The following is a 12,933-nucleotide window of genomic DNA, read 5'->3' as shown; positions in this document are numbered from 1 at the left end:
AACCACCGTTATTCATTGGTCAACCTTTGTGAGCAAATATATTCTGTTGAATATATTCACACACAGGTTAAATAATATACTGTGTATACAGTATACTCTCACAGAGGAAAAAGGCAAGACAGAGCGATGTTGAGAGTGACACAGACAAGGATGGGAGATGGGGTTGAGAGCGAGAGAGAGAGAGAGAGAGTGGGAGAGAGAGGGAGAGAGGGGGAGAGAGAGGGAGAGAGTGGGAGAGAGAGGGAGAGAGAGGGGGAGAGGACCACTGAGATAACTCCGTCCAGGTGTTCAGGCCCAAACAAAGACCCTTTTCAGGCCCTGATGAGAACTCAGCGGTCCCCCGCTTGTTGCAAAATATACAGGAGGGGAGAAAATAGAGCAACACTTGGGCAGATGGCTATATTCTGTTACAATACCAAAATACGGGTGAGTGGCAAGCCTCTCCAATTAAATGAGCCTCCTCACTGGTCAGAAACAAACCTATTAGTTGGAACAGAAGAGAGTTTTGCACCATGATAAGTAGATAAACGTATGCATCTGCTGAACACGATTTCCACCAACTACAGTATGTGTGTTAGTGTACAGTATATGTGTTAATGGATTACAGAAAGGGTATCGCCACGATATATTTTGCACAATGTATCTCAGGAAGGAATGGTTTACTGCACATAATTGCAATGTTTTCAGTTCCCGGAGACCCATGTTGTCTTTCCCCCTTCATATACTTCCATGCCCACTGCCGTCTCTCTACCTTGCTGTCTAAATACAATTAAAATTACGTTTCCTAAAAATATTAGATCCTATATAAAAAAAAGGAATGGTTTCCTGCACCAGTAAAGTCTAACAAAATGAGGGGGAGAGAGATTTTCATTGTGTGAATACGTTGTGTGTGAATGAATGGGCTGGGAGCTGGTCTATTGGTTTGCAGCAGGTTATCTGTCTGTCTGACAGCACTCTCTCATCCCTTCTTCCCTGGGCTGACAGAGGTGAGCTCCCATGGCTTTGAAGTCAGGAAGGGACTCTATACCCGATGCTGTTTCTCACCAATTCACATCACTCTGGCCCGCTTATCTGGGCGGTTAAGGGAGTGAGAGAGAGCTTTGTGTTTAAGATCAGAGCAATTTGCACGTTCATTGACAAACGGCGTAGAACAAAAGGAGCTTAGATATCATCGCTGTCGGGTGGAAAACTCGTATCTCCAAGTTTCAAATTTGTACGTTCTTTCGTAAAGTATGCTTCATCATACAAGGCCGTCGCACAAAAGTAGTGAAAACAGCAGATCTACAAGCACACAACGCCTCGCGGTGCGAGGCGTTGTGTGCTTGTAGATCGGCTGTTTTCACTAGTTTAAATCATTTTTAAATGATGAATGCAAAAAGAACGGTTTTGGACATACAAGGTTTTCACCCGACAACGACGATATAGAATCTCTCATCATGGCTCCTAATGGGCTGTAGATTAACTTTCCTACTCGATGACATTGCCCCACTTGTAGCAGTTTGGAGACCTGGCCTCACATATTCTTCTAGTAAAGAAAGTTGATGCCTTGCATCCCTGGGAGATGTCTAGTGAGATAAAACAGATTGTATAGTGGCACTATATGTTATGATAGTAATAACGCAACAGTAAGTAACAGTAATTATGGTATTACAGACCATTCCAGTCATTGGGGAATTTTGGTTCAAGATACTGAATGACTTAAATTTTACATGTCTTCATGTGCATTTAATCATCAAGGCATGAGTTTATTAAAGAAGAACGTGGGAGAGATGGATGCCATTATGCACAAATGATGTAAAGCCTCCAAACCTGGCCTTTACACCCATATTCAACCTATTATTAGCTTAGTCTCCAGTGGGATCCGGAGTCTGTCATGTTCACAATTTGAAGCCAGTCAGCAAACAACCGTGAGGCCATCACAGCTACATAGAAGACATGTTTCACTCCCTGATCCAAAACAAATACGCATCCATGATGAAGTGGGAATACCCAGCAGACTAATTAGTCATCCTTTATTTCATAAGCGGGGAGGCTGAGAACCACATGACCTTGCAGACCCGAGACACACACGCACGCGCACACGCACACACACACGCGCACACACACACACACACACACACACACACACACACGCACACACATGCAAACGCTTTCTTCTCAACATACTGTAGCTACCTATTTTAGGGAGTTTTGAAAATGTGTAGCTGTTTTTTTAGAAGCCCATCAACTTCCGACCAATCACATTTATAAATGATTGTTGATGAAAAAAGGTTTGATTTTACAAAGATTGGACATAGATCAGTCACTTTCTCCCATTTTCAAAAAGGGGTTATTAAACATATGAACATAACAAATTGGAACATCTACACACAAAGAAACTACAAACACACACGAGGGCTGAAACTAAAAACACGCAGTCACATGATCCAGCACTTCATGCTATTTTAGCGGTTTTGAATTAATTGGCATAAACAGGTATATCACTTTACCCCAATATGCTCTCTATCTCTCCGCTAAGCGTGGCCTGCTTTGAGGCCACTGTGGTGGGCTGTTTGGGTGAAAGGGAGCTGAGGAGATAGAGTGTCACAGTGCGGGTATACCCACGTCCCAGCTCAAGACAGAAGAATGTAGTTGTATTGTGTTTGGGATGCAAGGCTCCTTGTCAAAAGCTCTACCCTAATGTGGAGGATTGAATGACTGAACAATGTTTACATCTCCCTTTTGGCCCGGGAGGGAGAGCCCGGAGAGAGGGGGAACGTGAGGCTGAGGGAAAGGACTATTAGTGGCAAACACACCACGGCTGCCTTTTGTCATGACAAAACACTTTGGTGTGTCTGATGTTGTCTGTTATTAAGAAGAGGAGGATGCAGTTTGTCATTACCCCCCAAGACCATGATAGGTGAAGGAATTATCGTCATTGTTATTAAAAAAGTAACAAATAAATCGCACAGACAATGACTTTATTTGTTTGGTATTATCTGATGAACCTCCAACTTGAGTTTAGAGAGTTTTCTTTTGTCTAGAATAGATCATAAACAATACCATTGGGTCAGGGAACGTTGTAGACTGGCTATCTTATTTCATTCTGTCTGATCCAATTTACAGTCACATCACGGAGAAACAGACACCTGAGGTCTGGAGCTTTCTAGGTTATAATTCACTATTTATGTGTCTTGTAATTCTGCAAATGTTTGAGTTGGGAAAATTGCTGATACTGTGAAAAACTATACACAAACCTAATAAAACAAATACAAAATAAAAGATCATAGAAAGCAGCCAGACTAACCCTATAAAATGCATTATAAAACCAGATATTACATCTAACCAAAGTACAAGCAAAGCAGTATTATTTGATACTGTATTTTGCAATTAGGATGGAACAGGTGTTTGGTAATGGCAGAAAGCTGACACCTGTTATCAGAGATAGACATGATTATACACTAGTACTGACATCAAATTAGTTTTTATGTACTGTGGGCATGAAACACAAAACTGTGAGTTGCGCACTACAAATTATCTTAAAGGTGATACACCATGCATTTAAAAAGTATTTATGTCATATTGTTTATGTCCCAAAAACGTTTTTCAAAAGGTTTGAGGCTAAATTACCACTCCTGAATAGAGAGCCTCTCATTTTTTAATGGCTCTCAGAGCATTTTCAGCTGCAGTACCACCTTTGGCCTGAACTGCGCCCCCCCCCCCCCCCCCCCCACCCCTCTTTTTGAAAAAAAAAAAAAAAAAAATCTTCAAAAACGTCCGTTTATGACGTCACAAACGGCAGCAAATCTAGACAGCCTGTTTTGAGAACCCGTGGGATGCTTTTAACCTCCACCTTCCCAAAACCAGAGAAAGACACAACGGTCTGAAATGGGACTTTGTGAGGATAGAAGGTGCTAGTGGGACACCAAAAAAAGGTTTTAAAATAGGAAAGGTGAATTTTCATGGTGTATCACCTTTCAATATCTCCTAAATTATGCACATTTATCAGGATTTTAACAGTTCCTAGCCAAGATCCTCTGGGTTCAAGAATGACTAGTGAAATAAACAGCATCTTCAGTCACCATAGCTTTGAGTTACATCCTGAACAGATGAAGAAATGTTGAACGCAAACGTTTAAAGCAAAAAAGAACAAGACGTTTCTTCTGCTCAAATGCATATACATGCATGCCTGTGCTGTCCCACGCGCATATACTCCCACAGTCCCACACACACACCTAGGCCTCTGTTTCTTCTGATGAAATGCAATGCTTTAATGGCATGCCCACAGAGGACATATCACCTGTTCTCCGTTTCCATTCAGATGCTCAGAGGCTGCTAGAAATGCACAGTTCCAGTGGAACTATTTTAGATACTTGTTCGAATCAATACGGCCTATTGTCTGGAAACCCCAGACCGGCTATCTCAGAGAGTCTCACACCATTCGTTCAGCAGAGGACGTTCTGCTTGCATGAGTGTGTCCTGGATTACTGCATATAGTGTGGTCTGTCTGGCCACGAAGCACCCAAAGCAAAGCTACAGTCCAGACAGGGACGTGCTGGCCTTTGGGAAAAGCGGGACAACTCCTGAACCGAACGGCCGGTTCATTCCCGGCCGGTCCAGGCCGGCCATTAGGGAAAAAAAAGTAAATAAAATGTCGGCCTTTGTTCCACTTTGGGGGCTTAGTGGCCAACAAAGTAAATCGTCACTGTCGGGCAGAAACCTTGTGTCCAAGTTTCAAATTTGTAAATCTTTTCGCAAAGCAAAGCTCTGCTTCATCATACAAGGCCGTCACACAAAAGTAGTGAAAACAGCAGATCTACAAGCACACAACGCCTCGTGGAGCGAGGCGTTGTCTGCTTGTAGATCGGCTGTTTTCACTAGTTTAAATCATTTTTTAAATGATAAATACAAAACAAACGGTTTTGGACGTACAAGGTTTCCACCCGACAACAGACGAAATATAACTCATGTAATTGGCCCACTGACTTGTCACTTGTCATGATCTGAAATGGCAAATCTTTGAGTAGCAGCAGCTCTATAGCGCGCAATGAGGGCCTCTCCAACTCTTTTTCCTGGGCTGAATCAGGGGCCCAGCACGTCCCTGGTCTGTCTGGCCATGAAGCACCCAAAGCAAAGCTACAGTCCAGAAGTCATCCACCCCCCTCTCCCCCCTCCCCCGGCTCTCTACTACTTAAGTAAAAGTATCAATACTGCAATATAGAAATACTCTTAAGTCAAAGTCCAGAATTCAAATTGTACTTGCGACGCATTGTGAGCTTGTAGATCGGCTATTTTCAAATGGCCTAAATGTATATAGTGGCTGAAGTGGTTATATAGGTTTTGTAATAATAATCATAATCTACAAAGTAACTAGTAACTGAGGTGTTCAAATAATTGAAGTGTACTAAATTGTACTAAATGACAGTATACTTGAGTACATGTACTTAGTTAGGCTACTTTACACCACTGCATCTCTGTCTCTCTTCTTCCCCCTCTGCACTTGTACTTTATTATCTCTCATCCACCTCATTCTGCCCCCATTCCTTTCTCTCTCTCTCTCTCTCTCTCTCTCTCTCTTTCTCTCCTAATCCTTTGCACAGGATGCCAGTCTTCCATCCACCCTTTCTCTCTCTTTCTCCCTGGTTCCCTCGCTCCTCCGTCCCTCTCTGTCAGACACAGGCTGGACTGTGCTGCCCCCCATGGGAGCCTGTTCTCCATGGTACCCGTCAACCCTGAGGTCAGTCCGAGGCTTTTATTAGGGACGATCAAATTATAATGTCACTGGATATTTAGTCAGCCCGCTCCGCTAGACAAAACACACCTCACTTGTGCTGGTGGAAGGCAATCAAGCACTCTTTAGTTTTCTCCATAGGAATGCATTGGGCCACAAATAGAAGGTATGCTAAAGCAAAAACAAAACAAAAACACACGCAAACTAGAAGAAGTGCTCTTCCGAGCACATGTCTCAACCAGCCCACGCGTCCTGGTGGTGCTATAATAGGCCAATGTAAAAAGGGTGGCATGTGTTCTTCACCAATCTTAGACCTTTCATGGCGCCACCATGAGACTGATTTGAACATTTTGTAGTGTAATTTCTTCCTTGGCCTTTTGCGAATGTACGTGCACAATTTCATTTATTGCACGTTGTGTTTGATTTGAGGCATTTTGTTCGTTTGGAGGCCAATCTTAGCCAATCAGGATGGAATATTTAATATGGTACAGATCCGTCTTGATCATATGACTGTAGAGATACTGTGTACTGATTTGTAATTTTGGTATCCAAAAATGTGTCTTACATATGTCGGCCTCCTGGTGGCGCTATAAAAGGCTGATGTGAAAAATGCAAGGAAAGGGTTTTTCCTTGGCCTATCGGGAGTGTGCTTACAAAGTTTGAAACTGATGGGTGGAGTTATAGGTAAAACCAAGAATTGGCCTGTAATGGCGCCACCATGAGGCTGATTTCAAAAATTTGAAGTGGCATTTCTTCCTGGGCCTAGTGGGAATCTGTGTGCGCGATTTCATGTTAATGACACTCTGCGTTTGTGATTTGAGGCATTTTGTCCAAAATGGACCAATCTTACAAACTTTGAAAGCCAATCTCAGCCAATCAGGATGGAATATGGACAATCAGACAGATCCCTAATATTGGACAGATCCGTCTTGATCATATGACTGTAGAGATACTGTGTACTGATTTGTAATTTTGGGTAAAATCTGAAGGAGTAATATCCAAAAATCTGTCTTACATAAGTCGGCCTCCTGGTGGCTCTATAAAAGGCTGATGTGAAAAATGCAAGGAAAGGGTTTTTCCTTGGCCTATCGGGAGTGTGCTTACAAAGTTTGAAACTGATGGGTGGAGTTATAGGTAAAACCAAGAATTGGCCTGTAATCGCGCCACAATGAGGCTGATTTCAAATATTTGAAGTGGCATTTCTTCCTGAGCCTAGTGGGAATGTGTGTGCACGATTTCATGTTAATGACACTCTGCGTTTGTGATTTGAGGCATTTTGTCCAAAATGGACCAATCTTACAAACTTTGAAAGCCAATCTCAGCCAATCAGGATGGAATATGGACACTCAGACAAATCCCTGTCGATCACATGACTGTAGAGATACTGTCTACCGATTTGCGTGATTTTTGGACAAAATCTGTAGGAGTACTGGCCAAAAGGTAGTTTTGCACAAATTGGCCTGCTGGTGGCGCTAGAACAGGCCCATGTGAAAAATGTGGGGCAGAGGTTCTGAATTGGCATCCAGGGAGTGCGCTTACAAAGTTTGAAACTGATCGGTGGAGTTATAGGTAAAACCACGAATGGGCCTGTTATAGCGCCACCATGAGGCTGATTTACGAAATTTGATGTGGCATTTCTCCCTCGTTCTAGTGGGAATGTGTGTGCGCGATTTCGTGATAATTGCACTCTGCGTTTGTGATTTGAGGCATTTTGTCCAAAATGGACCAATCTTACAAACTTTGAAAGCCAATATCAGCCAATCAGGATGGAATATGGACAATCAGACAGATCCGTTTCGATCACATGACTGTAGAGATACTGTCTACCGATTTGCGTGATTTTTGGACAAAATCTGTAGGAGTAGTGTACAGAAATGTGTTTTGCAAACATCAGCCTCATGGTGGCGCTAGAGCAGGGCCATTTGAAAAATGTGGGGCAGAGGTTCTGAATTGGCATCCAGGGAGTGTGTGTGCACATTTTGGCAGCGACCGGGTCAACGGCGCCGGAGATTAGCTGTTAACAAACTCGGAGGACGGACGCACGCACGCACGCACGGACGGACGGACGCACGGACAGGGGCGAAAACATACTCTCCCCCTGCCTTCGGCTGGTGGAGACAATAAAAGCTTTCCCAATGACAAACAGAGGAGAGAGGGGTTAAATAAAGCAGCAGGTATGTTCTTTTTTTTCCAAGGGAAATCACGTTGTGCTCCTTCAACAGAAAGAGAGGAGGAAAAGGAAAAGTGAACCAAAGGAGGACTCTCCATATGAACGAGGCACAGGACAAAGATGAGAAAGAAAACACTTTCTTTTTCTCACATGCAATGTATTGTTACAATGCTAACAGTTCCACACCCTATTTGAATCAGAACAGGTTGTCCTGTACTAAATTATGCCCCTTGAAGCTGTTTACAGGCTGAGCCATTAGGAACAGTTTTCTTTGGTAAAATGTTCGAATTAAAACTGGGTCTGCCTGGCATAGGCACATTGTGCAACCCCTGCTTCATCTTCATTTTACTGAGTGACACTGTCTTCTATTTATGCTCAAGGGTCACTTACTGTAGGATTGTGCTTTGCCCTCCACCTTGAAAGGTCTTACAGTGTTTTGCTCTTTTTAAGAAAAGATTCCACAATCTAACTAGACTGCACTCTGTCAAGGTGCCAACTTGTGCCAATTTCGTAATTTCAATGGCATGTGCCATTGGTACCGTGGCCCCATAGAAATTAGGCTATGGGCCCCATAGCCAAATATGGGGTGACTAGAGACTAGTCATCCTGTCATCGCCTATCATTTCGCGTTACTTTCTCCTCATTGGCTGGCCCCATAGCCAAATAACTAAATACATACCCATATACCCATCCACATACCCACATACCCATACATACCCATATACCCATATACCCATACATACCCATATACCCATCCACATACCCACAGACATCCATTATCACCCTACTTGCGCGCTCTGCTGGCACAGGAAAATACATTTTTGAGTGGTGGTAAACCGCTCCATAGAGTGGCTGGGTGTGTGTCTGTAGCCTTCTTCCTCAGCGTTTTGCCATAGTAAAACGTGTGTGTGTAGCATAGCCTGTACATCCTAGACTCAAATCCTAGTCTGAAGACAAGGCAAGCACGACCACCGCTCACTTCACATTGGGTGTGATTTTTCAATGTTTACTGACTGTCTTTATCTTGCGGGCTATAGAGAGTAGCAGCAAAAGGGAAAAACACAAGGTGAAATGGGCTCATAGTAAGCTTTAGTTGTCCAAAAGGAACACAACTCAGACATAGCATGAGCACATACTGTACTGCAGGAGCCAACCCTTGCCCAATCACCTGGTTGATTCATAGGAGAAAGTGTGGTTTTATACATCCTAAAATGCATTCCAATCAAGATAGAGAACTCAGACAGGGTACGGATCAAACAAAGTGAAATCTCAAGTGATGACACAAAGAAATGAGCAGACAATAGTGGAACTGGAACTATAAAATCACACCCAATGTGAAGTGAGCGGTGGTCGTGCTTGCATAACGTCTTCAATTGGTAATTGGTGATGTAATATGGCTACACACACACGCACAATGCTATGGCAAAACGCTGAGGAAAACACATTGCTATGGCAAAACGCTGAGGAGAAGTGGCTACAGATAGTGGCTACAGATAATTGGTGATGATGTAATATGGCTACGCACACACACATATTGCTATGGCAAAACGCTGAGGAAAACACATTGCTATGGCAAAACGCTGAGGAAAAGTGGCTACAGACACACGCACAGCCACTCTTAGGAGCGGTTTACCACCGCTCAAAAATGTAAGCTGACAAATTGAATTCAGAAGGAATATGCAAACCATGAATCCAAAACCTTTCTCTAATATTGTGTCTTCTGTGTCTCTGTATGCCGGTTCATGTTTGCAATGAGATGCCAACTCTTAAGACGTAGGATGAATCACGTAAATGGCTACATGCACTTGAATGATGATCCACCTACTCATAACATGCTGCTCTTGTGGCAAATCAGACACAACTGAAAGTGATCATCATCGCTGTGACATATGGTAGACAGGCTGCATGTGTAAATGAAGCAGCCGTTTGATCTCCAGGCAGTTGCTGAGAATCCTCCCCAGCCTGAATACACACACAATTTTGCCAAGCCCACAATTTACTCACCTGTCAATCAGAGAAGTGTTGAAATGTGGAGCATTTCCCAAGAAGTAAACCGAGAAACCACAGTGACCATAATAATCAAAACCTATAGGATATAAAGATTTGTAACACCAGACTTAAATGTCTCTATCCATTCTTCAGGCGACACATTGTTCGGGTTTAAGCAGGGACGTGCTGGCCATTGGGAAAAGCGGGACAACTCCCGAACGGCCGGTTCATTCCCGGCAGGCCCAGGCCAGCCATTAGGAAAAAATGTAACTGTTTGCACAAAAGTAAAAATTAAACTGTTTGCACAAAAGTAGTGAAAACAGCCGATCTACAAGCACACAACGCCTCGCACCGCGAGGCGTTGTGTGCTTGTAGATCTGCTGTTTTCACTAGTTTAAATCATTTTTTAAATGATAAATACAAAACAAGCGGTTTTGGACGTACAAGGTTTCCACCCGACAACGACGAAATATAACTCATGTAATTGGCCCACTGGCTTGTCACTTGTCATGATCTGAAATGGCAAATCTTTGAGTAGCAGCAGCTACTATATCTCTATAGCGCGCAATGAGGGCCTCTCCAATTCTTTTTCCCGGGCTGAATCAGGGGCCGGGCACGTCCCTGGGTTTAAGACTAAACAATGATGAACAGAGGGAGAGGGAGGGGAACTTGAGGAATGGTGAACTCATTATATTCACTAACCAGCTCAAAGATGACCTGTGTAAAGTGGAGCTCAGTTTTTTTCCCCCCCTTAACTGACTTAATCTGTTTATAGTTACCGGTAATTGTCTCCACCAGCCGAAGGCTGAGTGGAGAGTACGTTTTCCCCTCCGTCCGTCCCGCAATATGATGTCATATTGCGTCATATTGCGTCATATTGGAGAGTATGTTTTCCCCTCCGTCCGTCCCGCAATATGATGTCATATTGCGTCATATTGCGTCATATTGCGTCATATTGCGTCGCTTGAGGATTGGTCGAGCTTCACATGACATTTTGGCTTTTGGCTTCAATGTTGTTTCCCCCTCTGTTTATACTCACAATTGAGTATAAACTACTTTTTCAGAACGAGATTAAGATAAGATCTAGAATAGATAAGATCACATCGGAATAAACTATCCCACTATAAACAAGATCTCCAGCCTTATCTTTCTCTAAGTAAGAGAAAAGAGCGCTGTAATCCAAGAAAGACCTGGAAGAAGCCGCTCCCGACCAAAGAAGCACCACAGGCTACCTCCCCCACAGGGGAGGTAACTATGTTGAGATAGTCATTTTAAAAGTAGATCTCACGTCAACAAAGTGTGGGCACCCCTGATCTAGAACCTCTGCCCCACATTTTTCAAATCAGCCTCATGGTGGCGCTATAACAGGCCAATTTGTATGGCCTGGTGGAGACCTGTGCTCGGAAGAGCACTGCTTCTAGTTATTCTGTGTGAGGGTTTGACCTTTCCGTTACACGATGTTGTCGAACATCAGTGCAGCTCAGGGGCACTCGCACATCTGTGCCCTGAGAGAGAGAGGGGCAGGCCTGCTGCTCCCCCTTGTTAATGAGAGCTGTATTAGTGGCCCCGCTTCCCTGGCTGTCACTGCACCTGTGTCTCACTAACTGTTGAGCTGCCTGTCAGGTTACCCTGCGTTGTGTACAGACAGTGATATATCAGTGGTTCTCAACCTGAAAATGTAAGGACTTTTACAAGACCTTTTTAATACTTAAAAAAAGACCATTACTGCATGAACAAACTATACTATAAAAACTGGTAAAACATTGGGCAAATTGTCAAATAATTTAAGAAAGAGACAAAAAAGAAGAAAAAAGAAATCGATCTGCAAGCTCTCAAAGTCACGCATTGCAAGGCGTTGTGAGCTTGTACATCTGCTATTTACACAATATTTATCTATGGAACGAGTCAAAGAAAATGTCATTCCTCAACTGCTACAATTCCATAGCCTGACACTCAGCCTGAATTAACATTTCGTTTCACTTCATTATTCAGTCTGAACTCGGTTCCGCCTACGACGTTTGCAGGGATGGGCGTTGCCAAAAAGAGGCAGTCTTCAGCGATTGGTTCACCGACCAACACATGACATAGTGTTGTTATGTGTGACTGGCTAGTGGCTAGCCTGTTGCTTGCTAGTGCAACTTGCTAACCAAAGAAACAGTCAGAATAGGAGCACTACAAACTAGTAATCAAACACAACATAACATGCCTGCTACTGGTGTTTCATAGCGAGATCGATACGATCGCATTTTATCGTGACGCGATGCGCGGTACGGTACGGTGGGGGCGCTGGTGTACTTGGAAACACACATGAGTTCTGGGAAACCCCCACCCAAGCTGATCACAAGACGCTGATTCACGGCGCTGATTCACCGATCGGATTTTCAACCGAGGCAGGCCCTCCTCAATGAGAGCGATGCTAGACCTGAATCGCCAAACAAAAAAATTAAAGGGGTGTGGCTAGCGATTCAGGGTCTGGAACTAGGCTAACAATTCCAAGTACTTACAGTATATCGGGTGGGGGGCCCAGGTCCCCAGTTCGAATAAGATTATTTTGAGGGGGTCACGGCCTGAAAAGATTGTAGCCTATATAGACAAGGTTAGACAGATCATATTTTGATAGACAGACAGAGACAGACAGACAATGTGTACTGACTCAGGCTTTGTCAGACCAAGCAGAAGAGGCAGGGACGTGCTGGCCATTGGGAAAAGCGGGACAACTCCCGAATGGCCGGTTCATTCCCGGCCATGGCCATTAGGAAAAAAATTAAAATAAAATGTCGGCCTTCGTTCCATTTTGGGGGCTGGGGGGCCAACAAAGTAAATCATCACTGTCGGGCAGAAACCTCGTATCTCCAAGTTTCAAATTTGTAAAAAAAAAATTCAAGCACACAACGCCTCGCACCGCGAGGCGTTGTGTGCTTGTAGATCGGCTGTTTTCACAAGTTTAAATCATTTTTAAAATGATAAATACAAAACAAACGGTTTTGGACGTACAAGGTTTCCACCGGACAACAACGAAATATAACTCATGTAATTGGCCCACTGGCTTGTCACTTGTCATGAT

The sequence above is a fragment of the Nannobrachium achirus genome (assembly GCF_963921795.1).
Source record: "Nannobrachium achirus genome assembly, chromosome: 7".
NCBI lineage: Eukaryota > Metazoa > Chordata > Actinopteri > Myctophiformes > Myctophidae > Nannobrachium > Nannobrachium achirus.
This window is presented reverse-complemented; position numbering follows the sequence as displayed.